Below are 17,891 nucleotides of genomic sequence, written 5' to 3'. Positions count from 1 at the left end.
ACTTTGTTGTTTTGTGGAGGATTATAAGAATTGAGAAGATGTGAGAAGAAGAGTACTTTTTTCAGAAAAACCATTGAGTTTCACGTGTTGTTGGTTAGTAGAAAGTTCTTTCTGTAGATAATCAAAAGTAGAACAATTAGTTTTGGCTCTTCTGATGAGGCATTTTATAATTCCTGTTTTTTGATATGGATGATGGGCTGATTCTTTAAGAATATAATGACCTGTGAACATTGGTTTCCTGTATATTGTAGTTGTAAGAATATTTGAAGGTGACCGGATGAGGAGAACGTCTAAAAAAGATAACTGGTTGTTTTCTTCTATTTCCATAGTAAACTTTATACGATGATACAAGGAATTAATACTGTTTAAAAAAGAAGGTAAAGAGTTTTTGCTGTGAGGCCAAATAGTAAAGATGTCATCTATATATCTTACCCAAAAAGATGGTTGAGGGAAAATAGATGAGAAGAAGACTTTTTCAAAATGTTCTAAATAAAAGTTGGCTAAAGCTGGAGAAAGAGGGCTTCCCATGGCCATTCCTTCTACTTGGCTGTAAAATTTATTTTGACATATGAAATATCCAGAATATATTACGAAATCGAATAGTTTTATAATGTCTTGAGGAAAGATGTCAGCAAGTAATTTTAAAGTTTCCTTGAGAGGTACATTGGTATATAAAGATTCTATATCAAAGCTTACCATAAGATCTGTAGGTTGTAATGAGCATTTTTTAATTTTTTTAATTTTTCTAAGAAATCTGAGGAGTTTTTTAAAAAAGAATTAGAGTTGCCAATGTAAGATTTCAATAATTTAGCTAGATATTTGGCTATACGGTAAGTAGGAGAATCAATACAATCTACTATGGGACGAAGAGGATAGTCAATCTTATGGATTTTTGGAAGGCCATAAAATCTAGGAGGTCTTGCAAAATGAGTTTTAAGTCTTTCAATTTTTTTTTTTTTTTTGGCCACAACTTCGCCACTGAGCCCAAAAGAATACCTGCTGAGGATATCATGATACGGATTGAACGCGGGATCCGACACCTCCCAAGCCACGTCGCCAACGATATTAGACTGGATGTAGCTTGTGTTCTGACTAAAGCCAAACCACCTAAAACCAACATGCCCGTAAAGAAATTAAATCTCTATTAGAATTAAAGAAAAACAAGAAAATAATAATCACCAAAGCTGACAAAGGGAATGCCACAGTATTGCTGAACCAAAAAGATTACACAGGTAAGCTGAAATCTCCATTGTTAGATCGTGCCACTTACCTCCCTATCGAATACAATCCCACCAACTCACAAATTAGAAAACTCCACAAGCTCCTTAAGGTCACTTCTTGGCCTGTGGAAATCACCAACAAACTAAAACCATATAACTCCATACCCCCCCGTATTTATGGACTCCCAAAAATTCACAAGGAAAATGTGCCATTACGTCCCATAGTGGATGGCATTGATTCCCCCACATACAAACTAGCTAAACATTTGGCCAAAGCTCTCTCACACTATACTGGAAACACACCTTCATACATAAAAAACTCAGCCCACTTCAAAGCAAGCATAGAAAACCTTACACTCAAACACACTGACATAATGGTCAGTTTTGATGTCTCCTCCTTATTTACGAATGTTCCTCTCAGAGAATCCTTAGAGCTAATCCAAGCTAAATTTCCTCCCGATATCACAGCCCTATTTCAGTTCACAATGAACTCAGGCTACTTTGTTTGGCAAGGAAAATTCTACAAACAAATATGGGTTCTCCACTCTCCCCACCCTTGGCCAACTTTTATATGGAGACTTTTGAAGAGCAAGCCTTGAACTCTGCCCCACAAAAACCAACCATTTGGCTTCGCTATGTAGATGATGTATTCGCTATTTGGCCACATGGCTCCGATGCACTCCTCTCCTTCTTAACACACTTAAACAACCAACACCCCAGAATCAAATTCACCCTGGAAGAGGAAAAAAACAACTGCATTCCGTTCTTAGACACACTGGTCATCCGCCAGCCTGATGGAACCTTGGTTTTCTCAGTATATAGAAAACCCACCCATACAGGCAGATACATTCACCAACAATCCCCCCCTCACAACAATATGGAGTCATTAAGACACTACACAACAGGGCTAAACTTATCTGCTCGAATGACAATGCTCTAACCACAGAACGAAACCACATCCTCAACACGTTCTCAGCCAATGGCTACCCCCCCCCAAAAAAATCCAAAAAATATTAAAACCAGTAAACCACAACCCCCCCCCCCCCTCACAACAAGGATTACTCTAAATCCATCACCATATCTTACATCCGAGGCACCTCAGAAAAAATCACAAAAATTTAAAAAAAACATAACTTCTTGTTACAAACCATATAAAAAATTGGCATCCCTTATCCGCACAACAAAAGACCAACCTCCCCCCATAGACCTACCTGGGGTTTACCAGGTCCCTTGCAGCTGTAAGCTGTCCTACTTCGGCCAAACAGGCAGGACAGCATATATCAGAATTTCAGAACACAAGGACTACATCCGGTTTCACCAATACAGCCACTCTGGTCTTGCTGACCATGCTCTGGATACCTGCCATAGAATACGGTGGAAAAAAGCCAGGAAAAAACCGTAGCAAATACAGATATGAAAGGCTTTTCATAGAATCGGCTTCAGCCCTAAGAAACGAACCAAACCTCAACAAATTTGGCTGCATGAGACTTCCTCAAATTTGGGAAACCTTCATCAGAAGACCTCCAGCCCAATTGCCCAAGAATACCAACATTGCCAGCTAGAGGGCACCATCAGGACTTTAGGAGAAATAATAGCTTCATTCTTCTTACTCATTTATTGTTTGTGCTGTGCCTGCGTGTACGTATCTTGTACCTAAGTTCTTGAAAATGGCAGCGTGAAGTTACCAAAATAAAGAAATATATTAAAATTTATTTTAATGTATATCCTAGTACGTTGTAATTTCCTGAAATAATATAGTGAAAATGCATAACCAACGTCTAAGCCTTTCCACGAGGGGTACTATGAAAGCTCTACTCCAACCATCTGTAATTTGTCCCTCTGACCAGGCCGTCTGAATTATGAAGTTTAGCCACTGTAAATCTTTTATACCACCATACTTCAGCATTTCTGGTCAAATATCATCTATTCCAGCAGCCTTTCCACATTTCAGGTTGGTAATAGCTTATTCTACTTCAAGTACACACACACACACACACACATATATATATATATATATATATATATTCCAGACAGTATTCCTGTTGGTTGTTTTCTGCCACTATGCTGTCGCTGATTGTTTCATCTAGCATTCTTTCAAAATAATTACGCCATATATCAAGAATATTTTTATCCTCAGTTTTCATGTCTCCTTTCTCATCTCTAATTCTTTTTACAGTACTCTTTACTCCATTTCTTAGCTTTTTCAGAATATTTTACCACTTTCCTGATATTTATTATTCCATGTTCTTACCAAAATCTTAAATCTTCTCATGATTTTTGTTCATCTAATTTTACACAATGCTTTGGTTTCTTACATTTTTCTCTGTATTCTCTAAGAGCATAAGATGACTTACTTGCCAGGAACTTACAATATGCTTTCTTCTTTTCCTTTGACTGCCTCTTTAACCTCCTGAGTCCACATGGAGTTCTGATTTTTCTATCCTTGCAGATTACCTCACCACATGCCTCTCTGGCTGAATCAATCAAAGTTTTCTTTAGGGTTTGCCACTGAATCTCCAAGGTTTGGTTCTTGTTGTTAAACTCTTTCAGTTTTTCTTGAATAATATTTATGTATTTGAGTCTACAGTTAACATATGATAGCTGTTTTACCTTGATTAATTTCAAAACTTTCTTATGCACCCTTCTTTTCAATGTGAAGTTCAATTTTATCCTGCTCAACACAAAATGGTGATCACTTCCTATTTCAAATCCTCCGTATATTCTTGTGTCCTGAACAGTGGGAAAATATCACTGTCGACAATAATAGTCAATGAGACTTTCCTTTCATCTTCTCTCGATATGAACTAGTGTACATTTTTATGTTGCAACATGGTGTTAGTAATAAACAGTCAATGTCTTGAGCAAAAATCTACCAGACAGATTCGTTTCAGCAACATTATTATTAGCTTTTGCTCTTTTCTCCAAATTTTCCCCAAACATCCTTATACACCCTCTGTCCAAAAAGAAACCGAACTTTTCGAAAACAGAGGAAACTAGTGGCGCCACCTGTTGCTTTTTGGTGTAGAAAGCGGCAACCTTCATTAGTGTTGTGTCAACTGTTTATGACATTTGTTTAATTAGAAGCTGAGTTATAGTGCTGACAGTGTGTTTTGATGAACGGTCGGAAAATGAGTTTCAAACAGAGAGCTGCGATTGACTTTAGTGTTAAACTTGGTAAAAGTTTTAACGAAATGCATCAAATGCTTCAAAATGCATACGTTGATGAATGCTTATCCCGTACTCAAGTTTATGAGTGGATTAAGCAATTTCAAAGTCATCGTGAGATGCTTGAGGATGACGAAAAGCCAGGCTGTCCAAAAACTGGACTGAGCGAAGTTAACATCCAAAAAAGTGCATGAGTTAATCAAAGAAAACCTGAAATCGTTTGTGAGATTGATTGAAGATGAATTGGGGATTCCAAAATCAACTGTGCACAACATTTTGACTGAGAGTTTGGGCCTCCATAAATTGAATTCGCGATTTGTTCCCCACAAGTTGACCGACGACCACAAAATGTATCGAACTGAACACTGCAAGGATTTCATTAAAACTGCTCGTAAGGACTAACTTCCTTGAAACGATCATTACTGGTGACGAAACGTGGTGTTTTGAGTATGAGCCAGAAACAAAGCGGCAGAGTACTGAGTAGGGACCACCAGAAGAGGGGCATCCGAAAAAAAGTTGCTTGGAGAAGTCAAAAGTAAAGACAACGCTGATTTGTTTCTATGATTCCAAGGGCATTATCCACAAAGAATTCATTTCGCATGGCCAAACAGTCAATGGTGAGTTTTATCTTGAAGTTTTGAAGTGATTGATAGCTAGAATTGTGTCGCGATTGTGTGATAAGAATTCATGCTGTACGCGACATGAACATGTCTATCGTGATGTAGGTAGCTGTTCACTTTTGCACGATAATGCACCAGTTCAGCTCATCGTTCGAACATTGTGAGACAGTTTTTGAGCAAAAACCAAGTTTGTGTATTGGATCACTTACCGTATTCACCTGATTTAGCACCTTGTGACTTCTTTCTCTTCCCCCGATTTCATTTGCCGATGAAAGGAAAGCGATACGACACCTTTGAAAACGTTCAAGTGGCAGTAACCACAACCCTCAACAGTATCCCAAAAACCGATATAAAAAACTCATTTAACAAATTAATTGACCGTGCCAAATGCTATATCAAAGCTGAGGGAGAGTATATTGATTGAAATAAATGATTTGAATAATTATAATTGACCTGTGTTTTATTTTCTAATAAAAGTTCGGTTTCTTTTTGGATAGTGGGTGTATATCTGGTAATCATTTCCTTCTCTGCTGTATATATCTCCAACAAGGACCAATGTTTCTTTTTCATTGTGTTGGCTGCCTTCTCTAATGCCTCAAAAAATTCCTCAACTTCTTCCTTATTAGAACCTTCTGTGGGACCATAAGTAAAAATAAGTCTCATTATCCAGTTCCCATTCTGATATTAGCCTCATATTTAGTGTTTAATGTTATACCGGCTACTTCTTTTCCCTGATTGCTATTTCCTAAATATAACATTTTGTATTTGTTGTTAGAAAGATCTCAACTGTTTTTGTCTCCTTTGTTTCAGTAACACCTATTATGTCAATTTTGTATTTATCCAATTCTCCTGCTAGTTTTATTTATTTTCCATTGATGCTTCTTATTTTGATGGTGTCAATCTTGATATTATCTGCTGATGTTGAGTTGGAGTTTGTTCCAGTAGCTGACTTTTGACTGTTGGTCAGCTAAATCCCAAATTGCCAGCCCATCCTTGTTCATTCAGTAACCAGGTAGATCCCCAACATGGTGCACCATGAGAAGGTGAGAAGTGGACATCATGTCAGAAGCCCCGGTTGGTTCTGCATTTCCCTAAAGGCCATATGGAGTTCTCCTCTCAGTTAACCAGGCCTTGACCCTCAAGCACTCCATGTTAAGAATCATAGAAAATTATTGTTTACTAGATGATCATTATCAATAATAATATCCTGCATGTTTCATATTTATTATTATTATTATTATCAGACCTCCATAGAAACAAAGCTTCTCTGTGAAAGATTTACACTATCAAGAACAATGCATGTCAAACTCTGCATTAAACATGTTCACGTGTTCACACTGACTACACTACACTAACATACAATGCATTCGTAACCAGCTACTGTACAAAATTAAAAAACGAAAACCTGCTCTTCACACCCTTCTATTACAATTTCTAGGGGTAGTCTCTTATTATACTTCAATTTCTTCTTTCTTCTATATGAAAAAAATTCTTCTACATTAATCTGATATGCAAACTGTTTCAATCATATCATTCTACCATCTCCTATGAATTTGCAGACAGCATTTCCCCAAACTATTTTCATATCCAACATTCCAGAGATTTGTCACTGCTTTAGTATTCTTCTCAAGATCCTTTCAAAAAAAAGTTCACCAAGTTCTTCATTTCTCAAAAACAGATGCAACCTAATGAAGGCTATGGAGTTATAACATCTTCAATTCTATATGTCACTGTAGCTTCACCATTGCTATAATGTGTTAAATGTCATATTTTAGCAATATGACATTTAAATTTCATGTTCTTCTCTACCATCATCCGAGTTTCCTCATTTTTTTCAATATATCCACCAAACGAATAAACAACATTCCTGCCTTTCAAATTTCAGTACTTTACACTTAGCAACATGAACTAGTAACCCACTCATTTACACAACACACGTAACCGTCTATTTAACTCTACCTAGAAAGCCACAGTATCTGTTTATTCTCGTCTTTGCATCATAAATCAACTACCACATATTCCTATATAAACATCTCCTAATATCATTAGCATATAAGTTAAATAATAATGGTGCTAAAACAATCTCCTCTGGTACATCAATAGTAACTTTTCTGTTTCAAGATATTGCAATCCTATACACAACTTGTTAATACCTATTAGACAGCCAATTTCTATTCAGATGATTCATGTATCTAATCTGCTGAGATGGAAAGGGCCCAGTGTGAGACCACTGCCCCACTTATTAGAGTCCTGAAATGGCTTGAAGAAGTTCTGCATTGGGTTTCTAGAGTAGGGCTGCCACACTTTGTAAACAGATTAGTAAATAGGATTAATAGGATAGATCAAAGGGAAATAGAGAGGGAAGACGACCATTTGAAAAATCGAAAGACCAGTGAAGACAAAAACACGCAAATGCCTAATCATTCACGAGAAGAACACAATGTAGTAGTTACTGCTGGCACGACGTTGTTGGCTGAGTGGTTAGGGCATCCACTCTACAACCAACAGGCTGCTGGTTTGAATCCCACTATAGGCATGGATGTTTGTGATTGTCTTCAGGTAGAAGATGAATTTCATTGCCCAGTGTGAGACCACTATCCCACTTATTAGAGTCTTGAAATGGCTTGAAGAATTTCTGTGTTTGGTCTCTAGAGTAGGGCTAACACACTTTGTAAAAAAATAAGTAAAAAATACATTCAAAAAATATAAAATTAATAAAAATGAAAAAAAAAATCCTTAGCCTGCCCACAGTACGAATATACTATACATTTACAAATAAAACTTTCATGGGTTGTTGTTGTTGTCGAGTCCATTGAAGAGCTTTTAGATATGACCATGGATCTGTAGAACTGCTTTGGCAATCTGTTGAACTTTGATGGAGTAGAGCTTTTCTCTAGAGTTATTGTCAATTTTCTGTAGAGCAGTAGCAATTGCTGGACAGGAATAAATATAGACAGGTGTTAGTTCAACTCCTGGACAGTTTTTGCATGTTTCATAGCTGCTACTACCATCTGGTTGAATTTTCATGCCTTTAAAATGTTCCTTCCTTAGTCTGGTGATGACTGTGGTTATTTCTCTATTTTCATTAATTTCACTGATTTCATTCTTCTTTTTGATAGTTTGTTTTACCAATCTCATTTTGGCGACAGCAGTAGCATCAGTTAGTGATAGTAGGTGTAATTTTTGAGGTAAGTATCTTGCTTTTTTGGCTAGTCTGTCTGCTCTTTCATTGCCTTCAATATTCACATGGGCTGGTATCCATTGCAATGTGCAGTTCTTATTTTTCAAATTTAAGGTAGTTAGTAGTTCATGAATTTCCTGTGTGAGATTTGTAGATTTGTCAGACTTGAGAGTTGTTTGTATGGCTGTTAATTCACAAGTGAAGTTTGAAGCTATTTTGCCAGCTGTGGTTTTGATTAGCATTTCCTCGCCTCCAGGTAGAGTAAGAAAAACTCCAGAACCTCCTTGGTTGAGTGCTTCATCAAATGATGAAGCACTCAACCAAGTGCTTCCTTTTTTGAACAAGGTTCGAGGAGATTTAAGTTTATCATTGTGTTTTTTGGTAGAAGAGTGGAAAAGAATGGCTCATTGCTTATTTCAATGGATAGGTGCTCTAAGTCAATCTGTTTTCTAATTTCATGATCATATTGTAATGTAGATGATCTCTTTAGTCTACATTTTCCTGTCCAGGCATCAAAAGTCCTGAGTGAGATGTGATCCTGTTGGTGGGTCCTGATTCTATTAGTGAATTTAACTGTGTAGAGTTTTCTTCTGTCTTCTAGTATATGAAGCCCACACTCCTGTTGAGCTTTTAAATTATTTGTGGATGAGACTGCACCTATGATAATTTTTGCTGCTCTTGATTGTACTCTGTCAAGTTTTTCTTTTGAGCTAGTAGAAGCTGGAGCCTAGATTGATGAGGCATATTCCATAGTGGGTCATATAAGTGTCATATATGTAGTTTTGAGTGTCTTCAGTGTTTTGCACCCCACTTTGTTCCACAAAGCCTTTTGAAGACATTAAGCTTTTTAAGAGCTTTATTGGGTGGTGCTTAAGGGTCAAAGCTGTATAACTGAGAGGAGACCTCCACATAGCCTTTAAAGGAATGCGGAGAACCGACCAGGGCTTCTGACCTAATGTCCAATCCTCACCTTCTCGTGGTGCACCCTGTTGGGTATCTACTTTGATACTGAACGAACGAGGATGGGCTAGCAATTTGGGATTTAGCCGACCAAATTGTATTCTTATTGGTTAAACCAAAATAAAAAATGATGGTACAACATGACAAAATTTCATGCCGGCTGGGGCGTCGCCCGGTTAAACAAGGCCCCCGTTGTTTTCGCCAGGGAACCAGGGCGAACAGCGAAAAGTCAGCTACTGGAACAAATCTGAAAACAAACCCCAACTCAACATCACCAGAGTTAAAGATCGGTACTATCAACGTAAGAAGCCTGAATGGCAAAGAAATGGAGCTAGCTGAGGAATTAGATAAGTACCAGATCGACATAATAGGGGTGACTGAAACAAAAAAGACCAAAACTGGTGAGATCTTTCTGAGCAATAAATACAAAATGTTATATTCAGGCAATGACAATCAAGGAAAAGAAGGAGTAGCCATAGTATTCAACACAAAATACGAGGCTAATCTTCTTGAATGGCAGTCAGTCTCAAGTAGAGTAATGTGGGCAAATATGAGAATGGGGAACTGGACAATGAGACTTATTTGTGCCTATGGTCCCACAGAAGGTTCTACTAAGGTAGAAGTGGAGGAATTTTTTGAGGCTTTAGAAAAAGCAACTGACACAATGAAAAAGGAAAAGTTGGTCCTTGTTGGGGATCTAAATAGTAGGGTAGGAAATGATTGTGAGACATACAAAAATATTTTGGGAAAATTTGGAGAAAAGAGCAGAGCTAATAATAATGGCAAATATCTGTTGGATTTCTGCTCAGGACATGGACTGGTTATTACTAACACCATGTTCCAATATAAAAATGTGCACAAATTCACATGGAGAGAAGAGGCTAGGAATAAGAAAAGTCTCATTGACTATGTTATTGTTGATAGTGATGTTTTCTCCCTGGTGCAGGACACCAGAGTGTACAGAGGATTTGAAATTGGAAGTGATCACTATTTAGTCTTGAGCAGGATAAAATTGAATTTCATATTGAAAAGAATAACATGTAAGAAAGTTTTAAAGCGAATAAAAGTTGAGCAGCTCTCAGATGTAAACTGTAGACTAAAATACAGAAATATTATTGAAAAGAAAATGAAAGAGTTTGAGAACAGGAATCAAACCTTGGAGATTCAGTGGCAAACTCTGAAGGAAACATTGATTGATTCTGCCAGAGAGGCATGTGGTGAGGTTGTGTGCAAAGATAAAAAAATCAGAACTTCCTGGTGGACACAGGAAGTTAAAGAGGCAGTGAAGGAAAAGAAGAAAGCATATCAAAAGTTCCTGGCAAATAAGTCAGCTTTTACTCTTACAGAATACAGAGACAAATGTAAGAAAGCTAAACAGTGTGTAAAACTAGCTAAACAAAAGTCATGGGAGGACTTTGGCAAGAATATAGAAAATAAATATCAAGAAGGTGGCAAAATATTCTGGAGGTTGTTGAAGAAGCTTAGGAATGGAGGAAAGAGTGCTGTAAAAGGAATTAGAGATGATAAAGGTGAAATGAAAACAGGAGAAAAAGATATCCTTGAAGTATGGAGTAATTACTTTGAAAAACTGCTAAATGAAACAAGCAGTGATGACAGCACAGTGATAAAAAACACTGACCAGGCATGCAGTCAGGAATACATATCCATACTTGAAGTAGAAAAAGCCATCAAAGGCTTGAAATGTGGAAAGGCAGCAGGAGTAGATGATATTCGACCAGAAATTCTGAAGTATGGTGGTATAAGAGTCTTACAGTGGCTGCACTGCATAGTTCAGAAAGCCTGGACAGAGGGACGAATTCCCGATGATTGGAGTAGAGCTCTCATAGTACCCATATATAAAAAGGGAAATAAAACTGAATGTGAGAATTACAGAGGTATTTCCCTACTGAGTGTTCCTGGCAAGATCTATGCAAGTATACTTGAGAAACGGTTGAGAAGAATTGTGGAAGAAAAGCTTGGTGAAGAACAAGCTGGATTCAGGCCAAATAGAGGCTGTCAGGATCAGATCTTCACTTTACGACAAATAGTCGAGAAAGCATGGGAATATAACAAAGATCTGTATTTAAGTTTTGTCGATTTGGAAAAGGCATATGACAAGGTGCCAAGAGAGAAGCTATTCAATACGCTGCAGTTATATGGTGTCAATGGGGCATTATATCAAGCAATACTTGGTCGTTATTTGAGTTGTGAGTCAGCAGTTAGAATTGAAGGAAGTACAGGAAGATGGTTTAATGTTAAATCTGGTGTGAGACAAGGATGTACATTATCCCCTCTGTTATTCATTATCTATATGGATCACATTATGAAGGAATGTGGTATTAAACCTGATATCAAAATTGGAGATGTTAATGTCAGCTCTTTGCTTTATGCGGATGATGTTATACTTCTAAATAAATCCGCTACAAGTCTGCAAGATTCTCTGACTAAATTGAATAGCTGTTGTAATAGATATGGTATGAAGGTCAGCAATAAAAAGACAAAGACAATGAAAATAGGCAGAATCATTGAAAATGTCAACTGTGTTGTGAATGGAGAACCCGTGGAACAAGTAAAACATTTCAGCTACTTAGGCACAATTTTTACTGAAGATGGTAAACTAAATATAGAAATAGACAACAGAATCAGCAAAGCTGGTATCGTGGGAAGTCAATTGAATAAATTCATATGGAATAAGAAAGAAATTAGTCGGAACACTAAATTAGCTGTATACAAGACTGTGTTCAAACCAATTTTAACTTATGGATCTGAGAGCTGGGTCAGAAGTAAAATATTTGACCAAAGACTAGAGACCGCAGATATGAGAGTCCTGAGAAAGATTAGAGGCGTGAACAGATGGCATCAATGGCAATATCATATTAAAAATGAGGATATTAGGAAAGAACTTGACATTGTCAGCATCCAGGAATGCGTTAGCAGAGCTAATCTCAGATGGTATGGTCACTTAAATAGAATGGGAGAGGAAAGTTTAGCAAAACAAGTGTTCTCTGCCAGGTTGGCAGGAAAACGACCCAGAGGAAGACCAAGATATAGGTGGATTGATACGGTACAAAGTGCCTTAGACGATAGAAATATAAGATCTGATAATGTTGGAGTCTTGACAAGTAACAGACTGATTTGGAGGAAAATTGTAGATAGGAAGTTAGTAATGACGTAATTTTTTCATGTAGTACTGTCATATCCTGTACACCCCTTGAGGGTACATGGCAGGAATTTGATGATGATGATGATGATGAGAGCTTTATTGGATATATTTGTAATATGAGTTTTAAATCTCAGTTCAGTATGTAGGGTTAGGCCTAAGTATTTTGGAGACTGTTTTTTCTATTTTGGTATTATGGCACCGGCCTGGTTGGCCGAGTTGTTAGCGTATCCGCTCTCCAGCCAAAAGGCTACGGTTTGAATCCTGCCATGGGGATGGATGTTTATGATTGTGAAAATACTAGTGGTGATGGTCGGTGGTAGATGGCATTGGCATAGATGATGAAGGTATTTGCCGTTTGTTGTAGTTGGTGAAATGAGTGGTGGAGACCGAGTAGTAGAGTAGGTGCCCTCCTTCGATGAGTCTTTGGACTCCCTGGAGATGTCATGTAATAATAATAATATATTTTGATTTGGGGGTTGTAATTGTGTCTATTTTTTCTGTCAATGGAGAAGATGCTCAGTTTTGTTTTTTCTGGGTTTATCTGTAGTTTAAGTTCCTTTACCCATTTTTATAAGCCTTTTATTGAATTATTTAGGACTTTTTCAGATTGTTGAGGATTACTGCTTGTATGTCAGATTGCTATATAATCTGCATAGCATGCTATTTTTGTGTCATTTATTATGTGAGGATGGATACTGTTCATATAGTTGAGAAATAGGAGTAGTCTTAATACAGAACCTTGTGGGACTCCAGCCCAAGTTCAATGCCTTTCATGGGTGGGACCAACATAAAAAGTTTCAAAGAATTAAAATTATAAGCTCTTAGAATTTTAACTATGTTTTATATCTGGAATATGCTGTAAGGTAAAAGAATCCTCACCAGAGAATTTCTGGTGAGGATTCTGTTTTAGCTTTCAAGTGAATATCACACAGATCTAAATTAATTAAATTTACAATTCTCAAAAACTAATTAGTCAAAAATACTTGCAGAAATAAAATTAAGGCTTAATAATAGAAACATAATTATATGAACTTGTTTTTGGGGTGTTTGAAAAAATTATATCTATTTTTCTTTTACTGTAAATCTGAATTTTGTCTTCTAAGCAAACAGATGCACAGAATATAAAAATGGAGAAATAATTCTCTAGTCACCTCATACATATGCAATGCTAATTGTTTTTCAAAAACAATTAACTGTGCATATGCTCATTTCTAGATTTTTCTGTAATGAGAGAGTATACTGTTTTATTGTCCAATGCATTCATGTTTGCATTTAATTCCTATGTAGCAAAAGAAAATCAAGCAAACAGTGTCCTATTTATGGAAAAGAAAAAGTTATAATTGTTTATATACTACCTATTAAAAGTCATGTGACATCCCTCCAGCTGCTGAAAATGGATGAGATTATGTACAAATAATGTGGCCTATGAAGAAGATTTGGACTGCTAAAAAATGATTTTGATCTTGTATGATGAGTACTAAAAAAGTTAACAGAGACTACACTTGGTAAGTGTAATTTGAAATCCTGATTCTGCCCCAAAAGGTTGTAAACCTAGTACCTTAATACAGTGGACAGGCTAAGGTTCTTTTTTATTTTTTTACATAATCCAGAAACCTACTCTACAGACTAAAATAAAACTTTCAAACCACTCAAGGCCTCCAAAAAGTTGGGTTGTGGCAATGAAACACACGGGCAATGAAATTCATTTCCTATCCGAAGTACACTAACAAATATATATGCTCATAAATAAATATCACCATACATGCCTCAAATACTGAGTGAAAGTTGGTTACCTGAGCTTTCCATCAAACCACCCCCCAGAGAATTTCTGTTTGGAAATGTGAGTAGCCATACTGTAATCTCATAAGTATTTCCATAAAAAAAGAAAAAGAGAGAGCAGTATCCTATAGCAAACAGAACCAGAACTGTACAATGGAAATCTGTCCTATTGATGAAAACACAGAATGGTAAGAAAATAATTAATAATTATTAACTTATTTGCTGATATTTCACTGGTATTATATCCATCATCTTCAGAGCACAAAAACAATTTGTCACAGTATGCAAAACAACAATTTGGTATAACAGTGGGACTAGTTTAAAAAATTTTAACAGACAACACAAGAAACTAAGGTCCTAATTAGGTGTCATCTATGTTTGGAAAGGAGAGAAAACAAGTATTAATTAGATCTTAAAATGACTGTGACATTTTACTGTGACAAACTGTTTTTGTGCTAAAGATGCTGGATATAATATCAGTGAAATATCAGCAAATAAGTTAATAAATATTAATTATTTTCTTATCATTCTGAATTGTCATCAATACTGTGAAAATAAATTAACATGTACTGCAAACACATAAGCCCTTTCCATGCATTTGGAAATTTGTCCTGTGGAGTGATGAGTCATGCTATGTACACTTACAGTCCAATGGACTACCTCTGAATATGGAGAATCACTGAGGTGACAGCGTGATGTTGCCTTGCATGATATAGTTTAGGCCAATTGAATTTCATCTGTGGAATGACTGAGAATGTAGAATTAGGGTGCAGCAAAGATTATCTTCATTAGTGATGCTTATTAATGCTTTAACTTCTACTAGAAATTAATAGAAAATCTTCCATAATATGTGAAACACTTATTATGGCCGAAAGCAGGTCAACAGATTATTTGATTAGTGTCAGTAAAGTTTTATGAGAATTCTTTCAAGAATTCTGTTTTTTTTTTAAAACTTGCCTTAATGCTAAAACTTGTCCTGCATTCTACTTCAAAAAAAAAAAAAAAAAGAATTGGGGCATAGCCAAAATTAATTATCATTCAAGGAACTTGCTAATGCTTTGATTTCTACTATTTCTACTACAATGCACTGAAAGAGCCAGTATGAATAAAAGCAGGACAACATATTATTAATTTCTATCAATAAAGAAGTCGGGGGGTGCTTAAGGGTCAAAGCTGTATAACTGAGAGGAGACCTCCACATAGCCTTAAAAGGAATGCGGAGAACCGACCAGGGCTTCTGACCTAATGTCCAATCCTCACCTTCTCGTGGTGCACCCTGTTGGGTATCTACTTGGATGCTGAACGAACGAGGATGGGCTGGCAATTTGGGATTTAGCCGACCAAATTGTATTCTTATTGGTTAAACCAAAATAAAAAATGATGGTACAACATGACAAAATTTCATGCCAGCTGGGGTGCCACTCGGTTAAACAAGGCCCCCCACTGTTTTCGCCAGGGAACAAGGGCGAACTGCGAAAAGTCAGCTATTAGAACAAATCTAAAAACAAACCCCAACTCAACATCACCAGAGTTAAAGATCGGTACTATCAACGTAAGAAATCTGAATGGCAAAGAAATGGAGCTAGCTGAGGAAATAGATAAGTACCAGAACAAAATAATAGGGGTGACTGAAACAAAAAAGACCAAAACTGGTGAGATCTTTCTGAGCAATAAATACAAAATGTTATATTCAGGCAATGACAAGCAAGGAAAAGAAGGAGTAGCCATAGTATTCAACACAAAATACGAGGCTAATCTTGAATGGCAGTCAGTCTCAAATAGAGTAATGTGGGCAAATATGAGAATAGGGAACTGGATAGTGAGACTTATTTGTGCCTATGGTCCCACAGAAGGTTCTACTAAGGGTAGAAGTGGAGCAATTTTTTGAGGCTTTAGAAAAAGCAAGTGACACAATGAAAAATGAAAAATTGGTCCTTGTTGGGGATCTAAATAGCAGAGTAGGAAATGATTGTGAGACATACAAAAATATTTTGGGAAAATTTGGAGAAAAGAGCAAAGCTAATAATAATGGCAAATACCTGTTGGATTTCTGCTCAGGACATGGACTGGTTATTACTAACACCATGTTCCAACATAAAAATGTGCACAAATTCACATGGAGAGAAGAGGCTAGGAATAAGAAAATTCTCATTGACTATGTTATTGTTGATAGTGATGTTTTCTTCCTGGTGCAGGACACCACAATGTACAGAGGATTTGAAATTGGAAGTGATCACTATTTAGTCTTGAGGAAGATAAAATTGAATTTCATATTGAAAAGAATAACATGTAAGAAAGTTTTAAAGTGAATAAAAGTTGAGCAGCTCTCAGATGTGAACTGTAGACTAAAATACACAAAGATTATGGAAGAAAAAATGAAAGAGTTTGAGAACAGGAATCAAACCTTGGAGATTCAGTGGCAAACTCTGAAGAAAACATTGACTGATTCTGCCAGAGAGGCACGTGGTGAGGTTGTCTGTAAGGATAAAAAAATCAGAACTCCCTGGTGGACACAGGAAGTTAAAGAGGCAGTGAAGGAAAAGAAGAAAGCATATCAAAATTCCTGTCAAATAAGTCAGCTTGTGCTCTTAGAGAATACAGAGACAAATGCAAGAATGCTAAACACTGTGTAAAACTAGCTAAACAAAAGTCATGGGAGGACTTTGGCAAGAATATAGAAAATAAATATCAAGAAGGTGGCAAAATATTCTGGAGTTTGTTGAAGAAGCTTAGGAATGGAGGAAAGAGTGCTGTAAAAGGAGTTAGAGATGATAAAGGAACATGAAAACGGGAGAAAAAGATATCCTTGAAGTATGGAGTAATTACTTTGAAAAACTGCTAAATGAAACAAGCAGTGATGACAGCACAGTGGTAAAAAACACTGACCAGGCATGCAGTCAGAAATACATATCCATACTTGAAGTAGAAAAAGCCATCAAAGGCTTGAAAGGTGGAAAGGCAGCAGGAGTAGATGATATTCGACCAGAAATGCTGAAGTATGGTGGTATAAGAGTCTTACAGTGGCTGCACTACATAGTTCAGAAACCCTGGACAGAGGGACGAATTCCTGATGATTGGAGTAGAGCTTATGTGAATCTGTCAGGGCCTGATCATGACGTTGCCTTCTTGATCAATTTGAAATTCATTTTTAATTAATTCATTTCGACTTTTAAGACTTTAAACTGCATCAACCCACCTTATATCTTGGTTTTCCTTTGGGTAATTTTCTTGCTATTTTTGGTTCAAACACTTGCTTTGCTATCATCTCCCATTCTGTTCGAGTAACTATACCATATTAAATTAGCTCTGGAAGTTCATTCTGATGTCATTTTTAATATGATTATGCAATTATTGTCATTATCACGTACCTGATTTGCTAATAAGGTGCCTCATATCTTGGAGAATTGTTCTACTTCTTCCTTAAAGGGACAACACACGATTTACACATAGTTCCAATTTTCCCTTTTGAAATAAGTCCGTATTAAACTACATGAAAGCGAATCTCATTCAAGAAGTTTATTTCCAAAGAATGTAAAAGAGAAGACTGTGATAATATTTTGAAATTAATGTAATATTTATATAATGATTTTATTAAGGAAATAATTTAAAAAGTCAATAACATCATGAAACTGATTGCTCCGTTAGAAATACAGGAAAGGTTGGCAAATGGAATTAATTTAAGAGCACCTCTTAAATTACTTCAATTTTTCACTAATGACATACAATTCAAATTTAATATATAATAATTAAAAAAATATTTTTTTTTTTTAGTCTAACTGAAAATTCACAATTTTTTCTCATTC

The 17,891-nt window shown here is 36.4% G+C and overlaps 1 protein-coding gene across 1 annotated transcript in view; it reads right to left on the bottom strand.

Annotated features, from left to right (window-relative positions):
- The window catches only part of nonC (serine/threonine-protein kinase Smg1), a 1,124,353-nt gene that overhangs the window by 49,746 nt on the left and 1,056,716 nt on the right, over positions 1 to 17,891 (bottom strand). The window lies entirely within an intron of this gene.

This window comes from Typopeltis vanoorti, chromosome 9, assembly GCF_054136105.1.
Source record: "Typopeltis vanoorti isolate ZY-2024b chromosome 9, IOZ_Tvanoo_1.0, whole genome shotgun sequence".
Classification (NCBI taxonomy): Eukaryota; Metazoa; Arthropoda; class Arachnida; order Uropygi; family Thelyphonidae; genus Typopeltis; species Typopeltis vanoorti.
This window is presented reverse-complemented; position numbering and strand designations above follow the sequence as displayed.